Raw genomic sequence first — 24,478 nt, forward strand, 5'->3', positions numbered from 1 at the left:
GATGTTATCGCTGCAGTCAGTTTAAGGATTTTCTGGAGCTTCAACTCCAGGTTCCTGCCCCAAATGTCCCCAAATTTGGCTGTTTACAGCTGGTACATTTAATGATGTACAATTTTCTGGGGCTGTGTATAGCTCAAGAGCCTCATTGACCACCCGTTCTTGTAGGGTTTTTGAGGACAGGTGGTCAATGCTGGCTGCAAGTTTCGGCTCTAAAGGCCGACCCCCTCGTGGAATGTCCACGTAGCGGTTGACCACACCCAGCAGCTCTTCCTGATCCTGTACACTCTGCGTACTCCGGACATCTTCAGCCAACAACCCCTCTTCTTGACCAGCCCAGACCTGGTCGCCAATGCTGCCTTCAAACGAAGGTGAGGCAATGGCCAGTGCCCCTAAAGGGCACTGCGGGAGTGCCTGGGCGATCTGGGCCCTCCCTTGGCGAGTCTGCTGCTGCTCTCAGCAGATCTCGCTGGAGCATTGCTCCATAAGCCGTTTTAGGCTTAGGCGGCTGCCAGTGCCGCTGTGTAGCGGTGTAGCATCTTCGTCTGAATCGTCCAGACACTACCGCCCGGTTCTGGCTGCAGGTACCTCCAGCCCGCTGCTCAGGCTGCACTAGTCTTGAGTCTCGAGGAATCTTGTATAAAATACAAAGTGCCGGAGTAACTCAGCGGGCCAGGCAGCCTTTCTGGAGGACGTGGACAGGTCACGTTTTGGGTTGGGACCCTTCTTCAGACTAAAGAACGCCGCCTCATGTCCGGTGGTGCTGCCTGACCCGCTGAGTTTCTCCAGCAGTTTGTGATTTCTTTAGCATTTGGGTTTGAGTGGTGTTTGGAGATTATGGGACCACCTCGGAAGGCAGTGGAGGCCAATTCTCTGAATGCATTCAAGAGAGAGCTAGATAGAGCTCTTAAGGATAGCGGAGTCAGGGGGTATGGGGAGAAGGCAGGAATGGGGTACTGATTGAGAATGATCAGCCATGATCACATTGAATGGTGGTGCTGGCTCGAAGGGCCGAATGTCTATTGTCTATTGTCTATTAGTTCAAATGCCTGATCCTGGGGACATATGGTCCAATGGATTAACACCAATTCATTTTAAAGTTGCGATCCATAAATTTCACGATCTGCTCACACAAATTTGGTCTATTGGGTCCGGACCTATGTGTTAATAGGACATGACATCCCATAACAAATCTCACAAATTTCTACACTTGTTACTTGTAACACAATTTGCTGCATGAATGCTGCAATTTTGTAGAGAAGTCCCGCAGGCATTCGAAGTCTCCATTTCTCTAAGTGGATCTTAGAGATAGATTGCTGGTCGCAACAGGTCACCTGCCCTTTAAGATCCTCTTAATTATTAACTAGAGCCAGAAACTCGAGCCCGATCTCAACTTAGAGACTCGCGCTTGTGTCCAGTTAGGTTTGTACAGCATTTCCTTTTCCAGCCCTTCCCTCGTCCCCATCCCTCCCACCACCATCTCTTTGGCTATCTCACCATGGCTGCACTTGAAACTCTGGTTGGGAAGGGAAACTTGCTTCGAAAATGCCCCCCCCCCCCCCCCCCCCCCCCCCCCCCACCAATCCAAGAAAATAGACCAGACCTTGAGTATCACCCTACAAATGAGGATTTCAACATCAAAGTGACCATTTTCTACAGACGCTGCCCAATGTATTCCCACCTATTCCATCCTATTCAAATGCAAGACGTCAAAAGACTCATTGGTTGCCCATTGCCCATTTCCAATTGCTTCCATCTCAGAATCTCAAAGTGCTGGAGCAACTCAGCGGGTCAGGCAGCATCTCCGGAGAACATGGATAGGTGACGTTTCACAGAGTGCTGGAGTAACTCAGGGGGTCAGGCAGCATCTCTGGAGAACACGGATAGGTGACGTTTCACAGAGTGCTGGAGTAACTCAGCGGGTCAGGCAGCATCTCTGGAGAGAAGGAATAGGTAACGTTTCAGGGAGGAACCCATATTCAGACTGAGACTGAAGAAGGGTTCCGACCCAAAAAATCACCTGTTCCTTTTCTCCAGAGATGCCTCCTGACTCACTAAGTTGCTCCAGTACTTTGTGTCTTTCTTCGGTGGAAACCAACACCTGCAGTTCCTTCCTACACATTTTGTCTGCTTCCCTCTCGTGCTCTGTTGGTCAACTTCAACTGAACGGCTTGGGAGATCCATCAAGTAGGCATTGGAAGCTATAAGCAAGTGGAACCAGTTATTACTTTGACAGTAATTGGCCAAACCAGTCCAAAGGATTAAATAACTGAGTGCAAGGGACAGCAGTATAAAAGAAGTTTTCACGATCAAAAAAGGCCCGCTCACAAAAGTAAACGAGTTGCCAGCCATGGTGTGCATGGGAGAAGGCAACTCAAGATGCCTTCTAGCCTTTGAAGGATACTAGGAGTTCACTTTCCATGTGTGGGAAGGAACTGCAGATGCTGTTTTTCATCGAAGGTAGACACAAAATACTGATGCATCTCATCGGGTCAGGCAGCATCTCTGGAGAAAAGGGATAGGTGACGTTTTGGGTTGAGGCCCTTCTTCCGATGCCTTCCATGGGTTTGACAATAGACAATAGACAATAGGTGCAGGAGTAGGCCATTCGGCCCTTCGAGCCAGCACCGCCATTCAATCAGATCATGGCTGATCATTCTCAATCAATACCCCGTTCCTGCCTTCTCCCCATACCCCCTGACTCCGCTATCCTTAAGAGCTCTATCTAGCTCTCTCTTGAAAGCATCCAGAGAATTGGCCTCCACTGCTTTCTGAGACAGAGAATTCCACAGATTCACAACACTCTGACTGAAATAGGTTTTTATGGCACGCAACAAAGAGCTTTTCACTGTACCTCGGTGCACGTGACAATCAACTAAGATGTACACTCCAAAAACGTACAGGTATGTACAGGTATGTAGGTTAATTGACAGAGAATTCCACAGATTTACAACTCTCTGAGTGAAAAAGTTTTTCCTCATCTCCGTTCTAAGTGACCTACCCCTTATTCTTAAACTGTGGCCCCTGGTTCTGGACTCGCCCAACTTTGGGAACATGTTTCCTGCCTCTAATGCGTCCAATCCCTTAATAATCCTGTATGTTTCAATGATCCCCTCTCATCCTTCTAAATTCCAGCGTATACAAGCCTAGTCGCTCCAGTCTTTCAACTTGCGACAGTCCCGCCAGGATCTGACCATGAAACACCTCACTTTCCATGGTCGCCCCTGGATTCAGTCTCCGAGCTTCTTTGTGCATTGAACTGCATTGGAGTCGGTCCCCAGTGATGTGTTGAGAGATTAATTTTCTACTCATCAACTTCACCAGCTTAACCACTTCAGGGGCAGCACGGTGGCACAGCGGTAGAGTTGCTGTCTTACAGCGCCAGAGACCCCAGTTCGATCTTACTGTCTGCCAGGAAGCAGATTCAATATCAATATTGGAAAGGAGACTAGTTTAGTTTAGTTTAGTTTAGTTGAGAGATTCAGCCCGGAAACAGGCCCCTCCACCCACCGAGTCCACATTGACCAGCGATCCCCGCACACGAACACTATCCTACACTCACTGCGGACAATTTACATTTACGCCAAGCAATTAGCCTACAAACCTGTACGTCTTTGGAGTGCGGGAGGCAACTGGAGCACCCGGAGAAAATGTACAAACAGGGTGAATGTACAAACTCCGTACAGACAGCACCCCTAGTCAGGACCGGTCCCTGGCGCTGTAAGGCAGCAACTCTACCACTGCGCCACCGTGCCGCCCAAATGCCTGAAATGAATGAATTTGCAGGGCTTTGGCGTGAAAGCAGGGCGGTGAAGTAATTGGATAGCTCTTTAGTGCTGTTTGCATGGATACAATGGGCTAAATGGTCCGCTTTCAGGTAATAATAATTCTGTGGTTGCTGTGAGTGATGCTTCAAGAATGTGTGTCCCATCGTTACTTACTTGAAGACTGCATCTCGGTAGAACGAGAGCTTTGGTAAGCTCACGAAGATAACACAAAAACAAAATGCCTTCGAAATTGAACACAAATATACTGGTAATACATCAAAAGAGAGTTAGATAGAGCTCTTAGGGCCAGCGGAATCAAGGGGTATGGGGAGAGGGCAGGAACGGGGTACTGATTGAGAATGATCAGCCATGATCACATTGAATGGCGGTGCTGGCTCGAAGGGCCGAATGGCCTACTCCTATAGTAGACAATAGACAATAGGTGCAGGAGGAAGCCATTCGGCCCTTCGAGCCAACGCCACCATTCAATGTGATCATGGCTGATCATCCTCAATCAGTACCCCGTTCCTGCCTTCTCCCCATACCCCCTGACTCCGCTATCATTAAGAGCTCTATCTAGCTCTCTCTTGAAAGCATCCAGAGAATTGGCCTCCACTGCCTTCTGTGGCAGAGAATTCCACAGATATGTATCTATCTCCTTTATCTCCCCCTGAAACCCAACAACTGGTCAGATTTAATCAGCCTCATACACTGCCTTGAGGACATAAAATGTTGGATGGCACAGAACTTCCTTCAACGAAACGAGAGCAAGTTTGAGGTCATCCTATTCGCCCCCCCGACTCCATCAAAACAATAACAGACAGCCTTGGAAGCCTATCCTCCCTAGTCTAACCGCATGTCAAAAACCTTGGCGTGATATTTGACTTGGCATTAAAGTTTGACAAGCAAGTCAACGCTGTGGTAAAAGCCAGCTTCTTCCAACTTCGTACCATAGCTAAAATCAAACCTTTCCTCCAATTCGACGACATTAAATCATTCACGCCTTCATTTCCTCCCGCCTAGACTACTGCAACTCCCTATACAGTGGGATCAGCCAATCATCCCTGTCCCGCCTGCAACTGGTCCAAAACGCCGCAGCGAGACTCCTGACGGGTACCCGTAAAAGGGACCACATCACCCCGATTCTGGCCTCACCACTGGCTCCCTGTACGGTACAGAATCAACTTCACGCTCCTCCTATTCACGTATAAAGCCCTAAATGGACATTCCCCCCCCTACATCAAAAATCTTCTAACCCACCTCTCTAACTCCAGGTCCCTCAGGTCGGCCGACTTGGGGCTACTCACTATCCCGCGGTCTAGTCTAGGCGGGGTGACCGCGCTTTTGCGGTTGCAGCTCCTAGACTGTGGAATAGCATCCCTCTCCCCATCAGAACTTCCCCCTCCATCGACTCCTTTAAGTCCAGGCTCAAAACCTATTTATACTCCCTAGCGTTTGAGGCCCTCTGAGGGGGCGCTGTGAACTGTTTATGTATGTGTTGTTTATGTATGTGTTGTTAAGTTTGTGTGCCATTGTATGTCCGTTCTTAGTACCTGAATATTGCTATTGAGGGCGTGCAGCGTAGGTTCACTAGGTTAATTCCTGGAATGGCGGGACTGTCGTATGTTGAAAGACTGGAGCGACTAGGCTTGTATACACTGGAATTTAGAAGGATGAGAGGGGATCTTATCGAAACGTATAAGATTATTAAGGGGTTGGACACATTAGAGGCAGAAAACATGTTCCCAATGTTGGGCGAGTCCAGGACCAGGGGCCACAGTTTAAGAATAAGGGGTAGGCCATTTAGAATGGAGTTGAGGAAAAACCTTTTCAGTCAGAGAGTTGTGAATCTGTGGAATTCTCTGCCTCAGAAGGCAGTGGAGGCCAATTCTCTGAATGCATTCAAGAGAGAGCTAGATAGAGCTCTTAAGGATAGCGGAGTCAGGGGATATGGGGAGAAGGCAGGAACGGGGTACTGATTGAGAATGATCAGCCATGATCACATTGAATGGCAATGCTGGCTCGAAGGGCCGAATGGCCTACTCCTGCACCTATTGTTTATTGTCTATTGCCTATTGTCTGAACTGATGTACAGCACTTTGGTCAACGTGGGTTGTTTTTAAATGTGCTATACAAATAGAATTGACTTGACTTGACTATGTACCTATGTATTTCAGGTGAATTATTTGTTGAACTATTTTCTTTTCAATTCATTTGAAGTCTCAATGACAAAATCTTCCTGTGCATCAATGCAGGAGGGCATTTCATTCTGTGTTTTAAAAACGTATGTTTTAAAAATCACAAAACAACTCTGATATTAACAAAAATAAGAATAAAAATGATTTAAATGAATTTTAAATTAATCTCGTTTCACACAGAGATTTGGAATATATTTGCATTTCATTGAAAAATACAACAGGAATATAATTTTCTAATTCTTCTGAGACTGCTGATAATGACAAGTTATTTGCTTGTTGTTTACCTCACTGGTTCAATCCTTTAAAATTAAACAGTTTTTTAAATTGGGGATTTGAGTCTTTAATGTGATTGCTTAATTATTTATATGGCAAACTATTTTTATCCTTTTATTTTCTTCATACCTCCACACAATCTCAGATGTTTGGAATTCTATTTCTCCGAACTCTCATCTTAGTTCCTCTGTTTTGCCTCCTTAAGGGCATTTTTCTCTTTTATATAATCTGGTTTTTTTAAGAAGTCTTGAATCCTGTACCACAGTTTCCTTCTAGGCACAATCACTGTGATTCGAAGAGGCAGCTGGATTTTTGTTCTGAATGTGTTTTAAATTTAAGCTCATTCAGGACATTTTATGTCTTTTGTAAAACGTGTTTATTTAGACTTTAGACTTCAGAGGTACAGCGTAGAAGCAGGCCCTTCGGCCAACTGAGTCCACACCGATTAGCGATTACCCCATACACTTATTCTATGCTACACACTAGGGACACATTAACAATTTACATTTTTCCCCCCAGAAGCCAATTAATATACAAGCTAGACGTTGACCTATAATGCATCTAACTTGGTAAAGGTAGTTTTGCAAAAAGTTATTTTTAGAGATACAGCGTGGAAACAGGGCCTTCGAACACCGAGTCCGCGCCGACCAAAGATCGCCTTACTCTAGTTCTATCCTATGTACACTAGGGACAATTTAGAGAAGCCACTTAACGTACAAACCTGTACGTCTTTGGAGTGCGGGAGGAAACCGAAGCACCCGGAGAAAACCCACGCGGTCATGGGGAGAACGTACAAACACCGTATAGACAGCATCCGTAGTCAGGATCGAACCTGGGTCTCTGGCGCTGTGAGGAAGCAACTCTATCGCTGCGCCACCGTGCCGACCATAGGTAAGCAAATATGAATCCTAGAATTTGGATAGTAAATGTAAAATCTGACCGCAATAATTAACGATTACAGCAAGCTGCCAGTTGTATGCCGGAGCTGGGGAATGACGGATATTGTAGCTTCTAATTTTCCCACCCTAGTCATTCCTTCTTCTCCCCACTCCCTCTGGAGTTTAAAGCAGACTCAGGAACAGTTTCTTCCCCTATGTTTTCAGACATAGTTTTCAGGTAAAGATTTAATAGGAACATGAGGGATAACCTTTTTGCACAAAGGGTGGTGGGTGAATGAAACAAGCTGCTGGAGGACGTAGTTGAGGCAGGTATATCACCATGTTTAAGAAACATTTAGACAGGCACATGGATAGGACAGGTTTAGAGGGATGTGGGCCAAACACAGGCAGGTGGGACTAGTGAATGAATGAATGAATAAGTTTATTGGCCAAGTATGTGCATATACAAGGAATGTGCCTTGGTGCTCCGCTCACAAACGACAACACAAACATGCAGTTAACAATTAAGAATAAAGCATAACCACATCAAAACAATAAGGATACAACATTACGGTCTAAACGTGTGGGTGAAAATAAACCAGAGCAAAAAAGAGACTACAGACTTTGGTTATTGAGTAGAACTACTACACGTGGAAAAAAAGTTGTTTTTATGTCCGGCTGTGGCTGCTTTGACAGTCCGGAGTCGCCTTCCAGAGGGAAGTGCTTCAAAGAGTTTGTGGCCGGGGTGAGAGGGGTCAGAGATGATCTTGCCCACTCGCTTCCTGCCCCTTGCAGTGTACAGTTCGTCAATGGGGGGGGGAAAGGTTGCAGCCAACAACCTTCTCAGCTGTGTGAACAGTGTAGATGGGGCATGTTGGTCGGTGTGGCCAAGTTGGGCTGAAGGGGTTGTTTCCATGCTGAATCACTCTATGACTCTTTATGTAATTTATTTTTCATAGAAATTGGCTGATGCAGCAAATGGGGGTGTGGTTCTGCACAAACCAATTTCTGGCCAAACATATTTCAAATAGCAAACAGTTCTAGTCTGTTGCACAAGTGATTCTTGCGGACTCCCACAGCTGGTTACGTTCGGGCAGCACTCTAAGATTAAAAGCTTTGTTAAATTTCATGAGGTGCATGCGTCAAGAACATGAGCTGCTTTAAAAATATTGCAACTCCTTCCACTCACGGTCTTTAATAAAGATATTTTCATTTATCCTTTCATAAAACATTTTTGGTCATCGAAGGATTGATTTTGGAAGAACATTTCCATGTTTTCTCACGACGTCGAATTCATCCCATTCCACAGTGGTAAATTCAGAAATCATAGCAGCGGAATCAGGCCATTCGGCCCGTCGGGCCTCCTTCACCATTCAATCGTGGCTGATCTACCATCCCCTCCTCAGGTCTTCAGGGGCTGTGGTCGGTGGCTTCTCTTTGCCTCCGCAGATGCTGATCGGTTTGCCGAGTGGTTCCAGCAGTTTGTTTTTTGCTCTGCATTCCATCATCTGCTGTCTCTTGATCCTCGTGAGCAGCGCCCTACTGTGACCTGGAGATAGCACTGTTTATTTACAAATAACTGTCCTTTTAATTCAGGCACTGACTACTGCTTCTGCTTCACATGACAAAATACAAGGCTCCATGTTTAGGAAGGAACTGCAGATGCTGGTTTACTGAAGATTGACATAAAATGCTGGAGTAACTCAGCGTGTCAGGCAGCATCTGCGGAGAGAAGGAATGGGTGACGTTTCGAGTCGAGACCCTTCTCCAGACTGAGAGACAGGGGAGAGGGGAGACTCGAGATATGGGTGGGCAGTGGAAAGGTCACCCATTCCTTCTCCCCCAGAGATGCTGCCTGTGCCGTTGTGTTACTCCAGCATTTTGTGTCTATCCTGGGCTACACACAAGTTTGTTCCTGAGAGTGTTCCTTGAGGTGGCACGGTGGCGCAGCGGTAGAGTTGCTGCCTTACAGCGCAAGAGGCCCGGGCTCGATCCTGACTACGGGTGCTGTCTGCGTGGAGTTTGTACGTTCTGCCCATGACCACTTGGGTTTTCTCCGGGTGCTCCAGTTAACTCCCACACCCCAAAGACGTATGGGTTTGTGGGTCAATTGGCTTTGGTAAAATTGTAAATTGTCCCTGGTGGTGTAGGTATGGGTTGGTCATAGGTCGGTCACATCACTGGTCAGCATGGACTCAATGGGCCAAAGGGGCAGATTCCATGCCCTATCTCTAAAGTCTAAATTCTGAAGGTCAAATTTCTTTAAAGTCATGTAATTTTTAGAAGGACCTTGACACAAAACATCACCTACTCCTTTTCTCCAGAGATGCCGCCTGTCCCGCTGAGTTACTCCAGCATTTTGGGTCTATCTTCGACGTAAACCAGCATCTGCAGTTCATTCCTACCCATAGAACCCTTGTGGTTCATTTAGACTAATTCTTGTTTCTCCTACCTAGAGTCATACAGTCATGGTTTCTTACAGCATGGAAACGGGCCCTTCGGCCCAACTTGCCCACACTGGCCACTATGTCCCATCTGCACCAATCCCACCTGCATGCATTTGGCCCATATTCCTCTAAACCTGTCCTATCCCTGTACCTGTTTAAATGTTTATTACATATTGCGATACTACCTGCCTTAACTATCTCCTCCGGCAGCTTGTTCCTCCCACCTACCGCCCCTTGCATGAAAAAGTTACCCCTCAGATTCCTTCTAAATCTTTTCCCCCCTCACCTTAAACCGAAGTCCTGTGGTTCTCGATTCCCCTACTCTGGGCAAGAGATTCTGTGCGTCTACCCAATCTATTCCACTGGTGATTTTGTACATCTTAAACTTGATACTTTGACCATGATTGCTTCACTCTGACAGAGTGGTTGGAATTTAGCCACGATACTTAGCTCTATTTGGATGGAGCAGCAGGCTTTTAAGAGCAATTGTCCTCACAATTACCTGCACCTCTCCGTTCAATTTGCTTCCTGTGGAAAATATGCTGGAAGTTAATTTGAAATATTATAATGATCTGAGCGATTCAAGGGAGGTTAGTGATTCTCTTCACTGCCTAATGGGAGTGCAATGCTGAATCGGTGTTTAATAGTTTGCTGAATCAGCCCTGTGTGCCTTGATTACTTCACCAGTTCAGAAGTTACAGGAGTAGAATTAGGCCATTCGGCCCATCAAGTCTACTCCGCCATTCAATCATGGCTGATCTATCTCTCCCTCCTAACCCCATTCTCCTGCCTTCTCCCCATAACCCACGACGCCCATACCAATCAAGAATCCATCTATCTCTGCCTTAAAAATATCCATTGACTTGGCCTCCACAGCCTTCTGTGGCAATGAATTCCACAGGTTCACCACCTTCTGACTAAAGATTATTTCACTCTCTTTTAAAATTAACAAACGCTAAAGGGATTTTTTTTCGGGAATCCTTCATATATAGAAAGACGCAAGTAAACAAATTTAATATATGATGTCAAAACAAAGAACTGTTGGTTTATACCAAAGATAGGCACAAAGTACTGGAGTAACTCCACGGGTCAGGCAGCATCTCTGGAGAAATGAAGAAGGGTCTGAATAAGGTTCCCCACCCGAAACGACGACCATCCCTTTTCTCCAGAGATGCTGCCTGACCCGCTGAGTTACTCCAGTACTTTGTGTCTCTCTAAAGTTAGTACTTCAGTTAGATACTTTACTACCAGGACAACAGGCCTTCATGGTCAGGTCGAGAACCTGCACTTACAATAACTGGGACTTGAAAATGGCACCAAATCTGACAACTCTCTATACTGTACAGTATACAAACAAGAGCCCTGGCCAGAAACGTCACCTGACGACGTTCTCCAGAGATGCTACCTGACCCGCTGAGTTACTCCAGCACTCTGTGAAACGTCACCTATCCATGTTCTCCAGAGATGCTGCCTGATCCGCTGAGTTACTCCAGCACTCTGTGAAACGTCACCTGACGACGTTCTCCAGAGATGCTGCCTGACCCGCTGAGTTACTCCAGCACTCTGTGAAACGTCACCTATCCAGGTTCTCCAGAGATGCTGCCTGACCCGCTGAGTTACTCCAGCACTCTGTGAAACGTCACCTATCCAGGTTCTCCAGAGATGCTGCCTGACCCGCTGAGTTACTCCAGCACTCTGTGAAACGTCACCTGACGACGTTCTCCAGAGATGCTGCCTGACCCGCTGAGTTACTCCAGCACATTGTGTCTTTTTGTGAAAACCAGCATCTGCAGTTCACTTGTTTCTACATACAGACAAGAGCAAGTGTTCTTAAAGCAAAGAGACGTTCAGGCAAATTGAAGTGTTTGTGCCAGGTGACATCGCAACTGATCCTGAGTATTTGAGATCATCAGAAAAGTACTCTTTCTTCCAACGTTGGATCCCTGTCCGAGACCAGGACAACTTAAGCAAGTTGTCCATTTTCCCAGATAGACACAAAATGCTGGAGTAACTCAGCGGGTCAGGCAGCATCTCTGGAGAGAAGGAATGGGTGATGTTTCGGGTCGAGACCCTTCTTCAGACTGATGTCAGGGGAGTGGGCGGGACAGAGATGAAATGTAGTCAGAGATAGTAAGACTGGTCGGAGAACTGGGAAGGGGGAGGGGATGGAGAGAGAGGGAAAGCAAGGGCTACTTGAAGTTAGTAACTGGGAAGGGAGAACTTGTCCATTTTCCCAGTTCATCCTCTTTTAACTTTAGACAACCCTTTCACTGTCCACCAGAGTACCAATTTTTGTTTTGTCATTTGGAAATTAGGGGCCACTGTTTAAGAATAAGGGGTAGGCCATTTAGAACGGAGATGAGGAAAAGTCTTGCGATCCCATTCGATAAGCCACGGACTCTCCCGCGTTACCCTCGTATGATTTATCAGTCAAATATTGTGCGGCACGGTGGCGCAGCGGGTAGAGCTGCTGCCTTACAGCGCCAGAGACCCGGGTTCGATCCTGACTACGGGCGCTGTCTGCACGGAGTTTGTACGCTCTCCCCGTGACCTGCGTGGGTTTTCCCCGGGTGCTCCGGTTTCCTCCCACACTCCAAAGACACACAGGTTTATAGGTTAATTGGCTTTGGCAATATTTGTAAATTGTCCCTAGTATGTGCAGGATAATGTTAATGTGCGGGGATCGCTGGTCGGCAGGGAGCTGTTGGACCGAAGGGCCTGTTTCCAAGCTGTATCCCTAAACTAAACTAAACTAAACATTGGGCAAGATAGACACAAAATGCTGGAGTAACCCAGCGGGACAGGCAGCATCTCTGGATAGAAGGAATGGGTGACGTTTCGTGTCGAGAGAAGAGTCTGAGGAAGGGTCCTTCTCTCCAGAGGTGCTGCCGGTCCCGCCGAGTTTCTCCAGCATTTAGTGCCTGTCTTCGGTGTCAACCAGAATCTGCAGTTCCTTCCTGCACCAAACATTAGGCACACAAGATCTGAAGAAGGGCCTCGACCCGAAACGTCACCCATTCCTTCTCTCCCGAGATGCTGCCTGACCCCGCTGAGTTACCCCGCTGTGTCTACCTTCGATTTTAACCAGCATCTGCTGTTTATTTCTTCCTGCACACCCCTCCTGAACATCAGGCAAGGTTGATAATCGTGTGAGCCACGCTGTGCCCCGCCAATTGGCAGGACAGTGGTGAAACATTAGCTAATGTTGCCTTCGTCATTCATAATAACACTTTGCAAGATGCCGTAATTAACTTCCCGGACGAGGACCTGTCAGGGCCTGCGTTATTGATGAGAGCACTAATGCACTCTTCTGCTGACCCCCCCATTTGTCTGATAGTTCTTAACTTAATTTAGTACGTGGGAGCTTTCAATTAACAGAAGCAGCTGCGGCCGGCCGGGCATCGAATGTGCTCCTCCCCTCTCGTTCAACACCGCGTGCCTGTAAAACACAACACTGCGATGCCTGCTTTGGTCTTTTACACCTGGAGCAGTGGTAAGGGGAAATTCGTTCTATTTTCCATCAGCTTCTCGTGAATACATGTTATTAGTTAATGTAGTATAAGAAGATAACTGCAGATGCTGGTACAAATCGAAGGTATTTATTTACAAAATGCTGGAGTAACTCAGCAGGTCAGGCAGCATCTCGGGAGAGAAGGAATGGGTGACGTTTCGGGTCGAGACCCTTCTTCAGACTGACGAAGGGTCTCGACCCGAAACATCACCCATTCCGTCTCTCCCGAGATGCTGCCTGACCTACTGAGTTACTCCAGCATTTTGTGAATAAATACCTTATTAGTTAATGTCTTGTGGGCTATTACATATTTGAGCTGTTTAAATAAAAAGAAGTTCGGCAGATGGTTTGGGGTTAATGTGTTGTATTTGCGGGAAGATTTACACGTTTCTACCTCACAGAGCACCAAAGACATCCTAAAGACACTGCATTTGTCCTTCCACTAGAAAACTTGAGAGTAAACTCGGTGCCCATCGAGTCTTGTTCCTGCAAATCTACCTATGCGGCGTTTAGTTTTAATTTCCATGTCCTGTCTACTTATGCAAACTACACTTGGCAGAGTGAGGGAGATAATGGTGTACTAGCTCAAGGTCAACGGCTTTTCACGAGGATGCTCGAGTACTGGAGTAACTCAGCGGGTCAGGCAGCATCTCTGGAGGAAAAGGATGGGTGAACCCCTTCTCCAGACTTGATGTTTGCCAGGGGCTGAGCGACAGGGAGAGAGAGGTTGGGCAGGCTAGGACTTTATTCCTTGGAGCGCAGGAGGCTGAGGGGTGATCTTACAGGGGGTGTACAAAATCACGAGGTGGAATAGACAGGGATGAATACACAAAGTACTTCCCACGGTGGAATAGGAACCAGAGGACATGGGTTTAAGGTGAGAGGGGAAAGATTTAATAGGAACATGAGGGACAACTTTTTTCACTCAGAAGGTGGTGGGTGTATGGAATGAGTAGCCAGAGGAGGTGGTCACTTTAGACTTTTGAGATATAGAGTGGAGACAGTCCCTTCGTCCCACTGAGTCCACATCGGCCAGTGATCACCCCGTACACTAACACTATCCTACACAGTAAGGACAATTTACAATTTTACCCAAACTAATTTACCTACAGACCTGTATGTCTTTGGTGTGTGGGGGAAACAGAAGCACCCGCAGAAATCCTACGTGGTCAGAGGGAGAACGTACAGAGAGCACCCATGGACAGGATCGAAGTCTCTGGCGCTGTGAGGCAGCAGCTCTTTCGCCTCGCCACCTTGCCACCTTATCAACTATAAGGCAGGTATTATAACAGCATTTAAGACACTTGGACAGGTGGATGGACAGGAATAGTTCAGAGGAATATGGACCAAATGTGGGCAAATAGGACTAGTTTCAATGGGGTGTCTCGGTCGACGTTGACAATGGGCTGAAGGCTCTGTTTCCGTGCTGTATAACTATGACTGAGGTTAATTCAAATTGCTCTTGTGACTATTTAAGCTTCTGCCACAGCTCCTAGACTGTGGAACAGCATTCCTCTCCCCATCAGAACTGCCCCCTCCATGGACTCTAAGTCCAGGCTCAAAACCTATTTCTACTCCCTAGCGTTTGAGGCCCTCTGAGGGGGCGCTGTGAACTGTTTATGTATGTGCTGTTATGTTTGTGTGCCATTGTATGTTCGTTTCTTAGTACCTGAACTGATGTACAGCACTTTGGTCAACGTGGGTTGTTTTCAAATGTGCTATACAAATAAACTTGACTTGACTTGCCTTCTCACCTAGAAGAGAGGAGATGTGATTTTAGTTTAGTTTAGTTTAGTTTGGTTTGGTTTGGTTTGGTTTGGTTTGGTTTGGTTTGGTTTGGTCTGGTCTGGTCTGGTCTGGTCTGGTCTGGTCTGGTCTGGTCTGGTCTGGTCTGGTCTGGTCTGGTCTGGTCTGGTCTGGTCTGGTCTGGTCTGGTCTGGTCTGGTCTGGTCTGGTCTGGTCTGGTGATATTGTCCCTGAAAATGTCCCCAAATTTGTTGACTATTCAGTGTTGGTTGTGGAATGGGCATGCGTGGTGCAGATGTGTAGGGACAGGGGTTTAGACCAGTGCTTTGGACGTGCCAGCTAAGTTGGAGTAACAGGGGGCCGAGGACACACTTTGTGGCAGCAACTCACATTGTAGTTCTTCCACAGGCTGCTCTTGGCATGAGAATCAATAAAGGGCATCACTCTCAATTTTAGGCCCCTGTTTCGTTCACCGCCTGAGGAGAGAGCGTAGATGCCAAGGGAAACAGACAGCATTGAGGGCGATGTGTTGGTGCAGCAATAGGGGGGGTGCCAACTTCCTCAATCCTAAGGTGACGTCACCGCCCCGCGTCCCACGTGACCTTACCCAGCCAGCGGCCACGTGCTCCCGCTCCACCAATGGCGGCCGCCCAGGCCGGGAGGTGGGTTGCTACGCAACCTCCGTTCGGCGGCGCCCGGGCCTCCGGACCTAGACTGGCCTGAGCTAAAATGTCGGAAACCTAGAGTGTCGGGACCTACAGTGTCAGGGCCTACAGTGTCCGGGCCTACAGCGTCCGGGTCTACAGCGTCCGGGCCTACAGCGTCTGGGCCTACAGCGTCCGGGCCTACAGCGTCCGGGCCTACAGCGTCCGGGCCTACAGCGCCCGCCAGGCCTCATACCTGGGTGGTCCCATACAGGACAAACCAATTTAGCCCAAAATACAGGATATCCCAGCTAATACGGGACAGTTGGGAACCCTACGCAACGATAGAGTTGCTGCCTTACACTAATTGGGATGTAGAGTCAGAGAGTCATAGAGTCATACAGGGAGGAAACAGGCTATTCGGCCTAACTTGGCCTCACCGACCATCTACGCTGGTCTCACCTGCCTGCGTTTGGCCTATATATACCTCTAAATCTGTCCCATCCATGTACCTGCCTAATTGTATCTTAAACGTTGTGATACTACCTGCCCCAACTACCTCCTCCGGCAGCTCGTTCCATATACCCGCCACCCTCTGTATAAAAAGGTTACCCCTCAGGTTTCTATTTAATCTTTCCCCCCTCACCTTAACCCTATGTCCTCTTGTTCTCGATTCCACTACTCTGGGCACGCCTCTGTGCATTTACCTGACCTATTCCTCTCATGATTGTGTACACCTCTGTAAGATTACCCCTCATCCTCCTGCGCTCCGAGGAAAAGAGTCCCAGCCTACTCAACCTCTGCCGATAGCTCAGACTCTCGAGTCCTGGCAACATCCTCGTAAATCTTCTCTGCACCCTTTCCAGCTTGGCAACATCGCTCCTATAACATGGTGCCCAAAACTGAACACATTACTCTAAATGCAGCACCAATGTCTTGCACAACAGCAATATGACCTCCCAACATCTATACTCGATCACAGTGGCACAGCGGTAGAGTTCCTGCCTTAGAGTGAATGCAGCGCCGGGACCCGGGTTCAATCCCGACTACGGGTGCTGTCTGTACGGAGTTTGTACGTTCTACCCGTGACCTGCGTGGGTTTTCTCCGAGATCTTTGGTTTCCTCCCACACTCCAAAGACGTACAGGTTTGTAGGTTAATTGGCTTGGTAAATGTAAAAAATTGTCCCTAGTGGGTGTAGGATAGTGTTAGTGTGCGGGGATCGCTGGTCGGCGCGGACCCGGTGGGCCGAAAAGGCCTGTTTCTGCACTGTATCTGTATATCTAAAAACTATTCAATATGCTGACTGATGAAGGCCAAAGTGCCAAAAGCTTTTTTTGGCCACCCTATCTACCTGCAACTCCACCTTCAAGGAACCATGCACCTGCACTCCTAGATCCCTCTGCTCTACAACACTCCCCACAGGCCTACCATTCACCGTGTAGGCCCTGCCCATGTTGGACTTCCCAAAGTACAGCACCCCATATTTCTCCGTATTAAATTCCATCAACCATTCCTCAGCCCACCTGGCCAATCGATCAAAATCCTGCTGCAATTGTTGACTACCATCTTCACTGTCTGCAATACCACCCACTTTTGTGTCGTCCGCAAACTTGCCAATCACGCCATTCTTAATTAGTGTTGCCCAGAGTCTCTTTCCCAGGACAGGTGAACTGAGGACCAGAGGACAAAGGATCAATAGACAATAGACAATAGACAATAGGTGCAGGAGGAGGCCATTCGGCACTTTGAGCCAGCACCGCCATTCAATGTGATCATGGCTGATCATTCTCAATCAGTACCCCGTTCCTGCCTTCTCCCCATACCCCCTGACTCCGCTATCCTTGAGAGCTCTATCTAGCTCTCTCTTGAATGCATTCAGAGAATTGGCCTCCACTGCCTTCTGAGGCAGAGAATTCCACAGATTCACAACTCTCTGAATAGACAAGGTGAAAGGGAAAAGATTGAATAGGAATCTGAGGGGTAACTACTTCAGACAAAGGGTGGTGGGTATATGGAACAAGCAGCCAGAGGAGGTAGTTCACAAGTTCACAAGTCATAGGAGTAGAATTAGGCCATTCGGCCCATCGAGTATGACATTCAATCATGGCTGTTGCCTGCCTCCTAATCCTATTTTCCTGCCTTCTCCCCATGACCCTTGTCATCCATTCCAATCAAGAAATTGAGGCAGGGACTATCCCATTTAATAAATTGTTAGGCAGGTACATGAATAGGACAGGATTGGAGGAACATGGGCCAAGCACGGGCAGGAGGGACTAGTGTAGCTGGGACATGTTGGCCAGTGTGGGCAAGTTGGGTTGAAGGGCCTGTTTCCACGCTGCATCACTCTACAACTACTCTACGACATTGCTATTGGTAATCTGCCCCTTTTGGGGTTTTCCTGCATGCAATCTGACATGCTTAGCATAAACGGAAGACCACGTATTGTCTCCACTTCTCAAGGCCCTCTGAGAAGGGAATTCGGTCCTGAGTCACAGTAATTGAGCAAGGTCGCCTTGTCTTTTCTGGTTGTTAAGCTGCTTAATTTGGATTGCATGTTCCGTCCTATTGAATGACTTAATTTACCATCAGTGGCAGATTGCCATGCAAGAAAGCAGAAAGTGAGACACAAAAGGTTTGGCAGTGACTACATATGGTTACCACATAGTTACTGTCAAAATGTTCTTAATGCGTGCAGACAGATTCGGGCGCTTTATTTACAATGAGCACGTTTGCTTGCCAAAAGTGTCTGCTACTCAGTCTTCTCATTACACTGCGCCCTTGTTATACTTGTTATACAGCACTATTTGACTGGATTCCAGGTGACATGCCATAATACATCTTGCTTTCCCGTTCCAATGGTCCTGTTAATCTCCCCCCTTTGTTTCCTTTTCATTTTGTGTGCTTTTACTTCTATCGGCTTCCAGCCACTCTCACTCTGATTGAGCGTGTAGCAGCTATTACATCTCAACCCTTCAATGACTTGGTGATGCTCTGTTGTCACCTGTACCCAGGTACAGTCATATGCTTGCTTTTGCATGCGATCCGGTAAAACAGAATCATAGAAACGTACAAAATAGGTGCGGGAGGAGGCCATTCGGCCCTTTGGGGGCAGCACCACCATTCAATATGATCAATGGCTGATCATCCAAAATCAGTACCCCGTTCCTACTATCTCCCCATTTCCCTTGATTCCGTTAGCCCCAAGACCTGTATCTAACTGTACCTGCCCGAGATAACCACTTGTGAGGTGTTCGCTCGAGATACTCAACCAGGACCAGAACCAGAAACAGAACTCTCTCTTGAAAACATCCAGTGAATTGGCCTCCACTGCCTTCTGCGGCAGAGAATTCCACAGACTTACAATTCTCTGGGTGAAAAGGTTTTTCCTCATCTCAGACCCAAATGGCTGACCCCTTATTCTTAAACTCACACAGCATGCCTGCCCCAGGCAGTACGCAGAGAGTCGCTACGTTTCTGGCACCGACAAAGTCACAAAAGTTCGCCGAACAGTCCATATGGTCCATAAGGTCACAAGGTCATAAGTACGTGGTGCCCTGAGTATTGTTCCTGTCAATCTACCCGCGTGGCATTTTTGATTTAATTTTGTGTCCTATCTACCTGTGCAAATCCCAATCCACAAAGTGAGATAGATGATGGAGTATAAGCTCAAAGGTCAATTGCTTTTCACGAGGATATTGCCCGGACTCGAAGATAGATACAAAGTCATAAGTTCATAAGGTCATAAGGCCATAAGGAGCAGAATTAGGACCATTCGGCCCATCAAGTCTACTCCGCCATTCAATCATGGCTGATCTATCTCTCCCTCCTAACCCCATTCTCCGGCCTTCACCCCATAACCCCTGACACCCCTACTAATCAAAGTCTACCTCGCTTTCAACAAGAGCATGTTCACTCTTTGCTTCATCTGGATATTAACCACAAGATATTAACCAACTATCCCGGATAGTTACCAACGTAACTCGCATCAGTATCAGGTCTGAAAATACCTCATAAGTTTTACAGTGCGCTTTGTGAGAAAAGTAGAATTTAATTAAAACTAGACCAAGTGGACCCGTTGGGTCGAAACCTCTCCTGCATTGGTGCAGCACCCTCTCCTCCCCCCCCTCCCCCCTTGCACTCTTCCCCCCTCCCTCCTCGCTCCCCTCCTCCACCCCACCTCCCCTCCCCTCCCTCTTCCCCCTCCCTCCACCCCCCCTCCACCCCCCTTATCCTCCCTCCTCCCCCTTCCCTCCCTTCCCCCCCTCCCTCTACCCCCTCCCTCCCTCCCGAGGAGATAGATTTAAACTTAAAAATATGAATAAATTTAAAAATATAACACCGATTTCAATTGATCTTCTTCCATTAGCACCAAAGGGATGATGGTGAGTAAGCAGGGCCTCAAATTGTCGCGTCATCGTGTACCGTTCTGACTGTAGTTCAGGAACAAACAAACAAACAAACAAACGAGAGTTTTAGCATATAGATAACAGAGTGTACATGATGCTGTTGACAAGCAAAATGGCTCAGGCAACATGTGAGGGCCTGGATTTCAACATTTCTCTGCTCTTTCACATTTTCATTTCAACTTGATACTCCTTGAGCACTTCAGTTTAGTTGGAGATTCAGCTTGTAAACAGGCCCTTCAGCCCACTGACCATTGATCACCCACACACTAGTTTCACCGTCATCCTAATATTGCATCCCACGTACCAGCGGCAATTTACAGAAGCCAATTAGACGACAAACCCGCACGTCTTTGAGAGGTGGGGGGAAACCGCAACACCCGGAGAAAACCCATGCAGTCACACAGAGAATGTGCAAACTCTGCACCCGTAGTCAGGATTGTACCTGGGTCTCTGGCGCCGTGAGGCGGTGCAAATCCACCGCTGTGCCGCCGTGCCACCTTCTAAATTATTTAAAAAACCTTTGCTAAATATGTTATCCCATTTTTCAAAGCGTTTATTCACTTTGAGATGACTTGTGTTCCAACATTCAGACTGTCTGAAGAAGGGTCTCGACCCGAAACGTCACCCATTCCTTCTCTCCCAAGATGCGGCCTGACCTGCTGAGTTACTCCAGCATTTTGTGAATAAATACCTTCGATTTGTACCAGCATCTGCAGTTATCTTCTTATATGTGCTTACCCCTTGGTGTCTTTAAGTCACCAAATCATCGTGAAATCAGTTGACGATTTTCAAGGAAGATTCTCGAGAGTGATGATTTAATATTTAATGAGCAGTCTAAATGTTTCTCGTTGCCCTGCCTTACCGCAAATAATAGCGTGGCCATTAGTGGAATCCGCACTGTTAGGTTTTAAGTGTTTGGTTTCAGCGGTTTAAAGTGAGTCCTCCCACAATTTTCAGTAAATTAGTATTTCTGAAAGCAAATGAATTAAAATCAGGAGAGGGCAAGATTGGAATTTTTAAGCTGCTAACTGAACCGTGTCAACTGCAATCAAAAAGCTAATTGTTGTGAGTTTTCCAAGACTGAGGGACTTGTTTTTTTTGTGCTTCACATTTTTCTTTTAAATCAATTTCCTGCCATTAATGTGATAAATTTGCATCCATAAGTATTTCACTTATCTGAAGTGGCAGCCTTATCTCTCCTGCTCGAGTGGTTGAATCCTGGTTGCTTTGTTCTGACTGCCTTTGCACATATTGGATCAAATACCAGAGCAAAAGATAAGTTTACTTCCAATTATTATTATTATTATTTTTTTTTTTTTTAGGTGCTCAGAAGTAATCAGACAACTTTTTTTTCTTCCCCCGCCCCTCCCCTCTTCAGATAAAACCCCCTGCTCGGGCATGTGTTAAAATGCTGCTCTCAAGGTGCATTGCCGAAGACGAGATAAAGGGAATCACGTTCTCAGGCAAAGGAGCACGCCTGCCTTCTTGTGCGAAGAAAGACTACCGTTGGCCCGAGGCATGTGTGGGCACGGGAGACTCCTCACATCATTCATTAGGTGCGAGCACAGATGCATTTTGTTCTCCTGTGAGGAAATGATGGCTACATTACCAGAAACAAAGCTAAAATAACAGGGCTTCCTCACCAGTTCCCCTTTCTCCCCTGTGTCTCTGCTGTTCCAACCACTTATCAAAGTTACACATTTTTGCTTTGTAAGCTCTCACTCAAAAATCAAGTGCGCCTTATGAATATGAAAGTACGGCCCTCCTGTTTATTACATGTAACAATGTAGAATATAACTGTTTAATATAAATCTGACATTTAAATTCTACTTAGTCTTCAGATATGAATGATTTAAATGAAGAACAATTTACCCCAGAGAAAAGCTTCCTTCAGCCTGTAGTTGAATGTATTGAGATTTTTTAGGTAATCATTTTTTTTTCCAGAGGAACCAAATTGTGAAGACATCTGTTATGTTATTAATTTCACATAAATCTTAAGCTCCTTGAGGCCTGAAATGAGGCTTCAATCAAGCCGAATTAATGAAACAAGATTGTAAAGTCCCTTGCATGGAAATGCTGTCATACAATATTGAGATGCTGATAATCACTGAGTAATCTTATGGGCTTCCCGCGAAGCATTAGATCAAATCCCTCCATAAAACAATCTCGTAAAATATCCAAATCGAAAATCTTAACTATATCCTGAAAGATTAATATCAGATAAAATTCTGCGAAATAAATCATAGATTCCCAGAAAAGGATTCAGATATTTCCTGTAAAAATATATTGTTTAGTGTAATGGATGATAATATCTCCCTGCACAGAACTAGGAACCGTAAATACATGGATGTGCATGATTAATTGAAATCTGTAGGCTTGTAAGATTTTAATGACTAATTTTAATATTGTATTTTTTTTAAATGATAGCATGTTACAGTGAAAGAGTAAAATTCACCTCTACACTAATAAAATGAAAGACTTTCAAACTATAGGTGACGCTCACAGCAAATCTATACTCTCAACATAGAAATATAATATAAAATAGAAATATTTGGCATCTTTAAACACTGTTTGCAATGGTGCATAGGATTATTAGTATAATGCAGTTTTCGTGTTGCATTGTGTGAAATGCAAAATTGGACGGCGCGGTGGTACAGTGGTAGAGCTGATTCCTTACAGCGCCAGAGACCCGGGTTCGATCCTGATTACGGGCGCTGTCTGTACGGAGATTGTACGTTCTCCCCGTGACCTGCGTGGGTTTTCTCCGGGAACTCTGGTTTCCTCCCACACTCCAAAGACGTCCGGGTTTTAAGGTTAATCTGGCTTTGGTTAAAATAAATTGTAAATTGTCCCTAGTGTGTAGGGTAGTGCAGTGTAAGTACGTCGCTGATCGGCGCGGACTCATACCACAAATCGTCTCCAGATACAGCCTCAAAGGTTAATTTTGATCTGTATTTAGCTATCGCCAATCAGATGTAGTCTCCAGAGAGTCCACAAACTGCAATAAAACTATCTGTGTGTGTCCTTACTTTAGTTAATCCCCTGGTGTCACTGGCATTATTGAATTTACAGTGTCGGTTTTGGTTGCTTGATTCTCATTCACCTCTGCAAATCCAAGTCAAAATAATCCCAGCTCTTTCAAGGCCTGACCTTTCCACGGGCATGCCCATAAGTGCACCAGATCTGCGGCAGTTATATCCATGGTTCAATGGTACGTTATGGTCAAAGACAGGCACTAAGTTCTGGAGTAAATCCACGGGTCAGGCAGCATCTCTGGAGAAAAGGGCTGGGTGATGGTTCAGGTCAGGGCCCTTCTTCAAACTAGTTCCTCAGACTGGTTCTGAAGAAGGCTCCTGGCCCAAATGCCATCCAGCCTTTTTCTCCAGAGATGCTGCATGACCTGCTGAGTTACTCCAGCACTTTGTGTCTTTCCTTGGTATAAACCAGCATCTGCGGTTCCTTGCTTCTACATTCTGTACTGTATGGTCACATCTACCTAGGTAGAATGAAATTCCTTTTTTTGTACACAGTTCAGTAAAAATCTTGCAATGCCCAGGCACAATCTTACTTAAGCACATGAGTGCAAGAATAGTAGATTACACTGAGGCAACGTTATCTAAAATTAGAGAATTCAATGTTCATATAATCCAATGTTCTGTGATACAATATTTCTCCAATACATTTAGCCAGAGTTAGCCCACATTTACCAATGATGGATCAACAAGGTACAGTAGCTATGGAATTGATACTTTCTTTGTCTGAGTTGTTTAGATCCAGGCTTCAGTCTTGAAATCAGTGGCCAGGTATTCTGGACTGCGATGGGAAGAAATGTCTTTGCATAAAACGTTGCCGAGACAGAGATTAATGGACATTTTGAGCGTTTGGGAACTCAGGCTCATGGGGTTAATGCAAGAAAGGACACTAAGATTAGCCAAGATATTGTTGAATGTGTCCAGTTGTGAAGAAGGGTCCCGACCTCCTCTACAACCATTCGTCTCTTAAACACTACAACCTCACATAAGCTCTGAACTACATAGACTATTATTGTCTGAAGAAGGGTCTCGACCCGAAACGTCACCCAATCCTTCTCTCCTGAGATGCTGCCTGACCTGCTGAGTTACTCCAGCATTTTGTGAAATAAATACCTTCCATTTGTACCAGCATCTGTAGTTATTTTCTTAGACTATTATTGTAATTATTGCACTATTATTGTCTGTTTTTTTGTGTGTACGTATGTGTGTTTGTGTGTGTGTGTATATATATAGAGTAAAAAAAAGTTCAGTGTATAATATACACACATACTCACAAATACATATACATAATAATAATATAATAATAATAATAATAATAATAATAATAATAATAATAATAATAATAATAATAATAATAATAATAATAATAATAATAATAATAATAATAATAATAATAATAATAATAATAATAATAATAATAATAATAATAATAATAATAATAATAATAATAATAATTGTATTTGCCATATGTAGGTTGGCACATGGTCAACGATACAATGAAATGTATTTGACAAGACAACAGGTCACCTCAGCAGTAATATTCCAAGGATAAATAAGATAAAAAGATAAATATAAAC

The sequence above is a fragment of the Rhinoraja longicauda genome, chromosome 6 (genome assembly GCF_053455715.1).
Source record: "Rhinoraja longicauda isolate Sanriku21f chromosome 6, sRhiLon1.1, whole genome shotgun sequence".
Classification (NCBI taxonomy): Eukaryota; Metazoa; Chordata; class Chondrichthyes; order Rajiformes; family Arhynchobatidae; genus Rhinoraja; species Rhinoraja longicauda.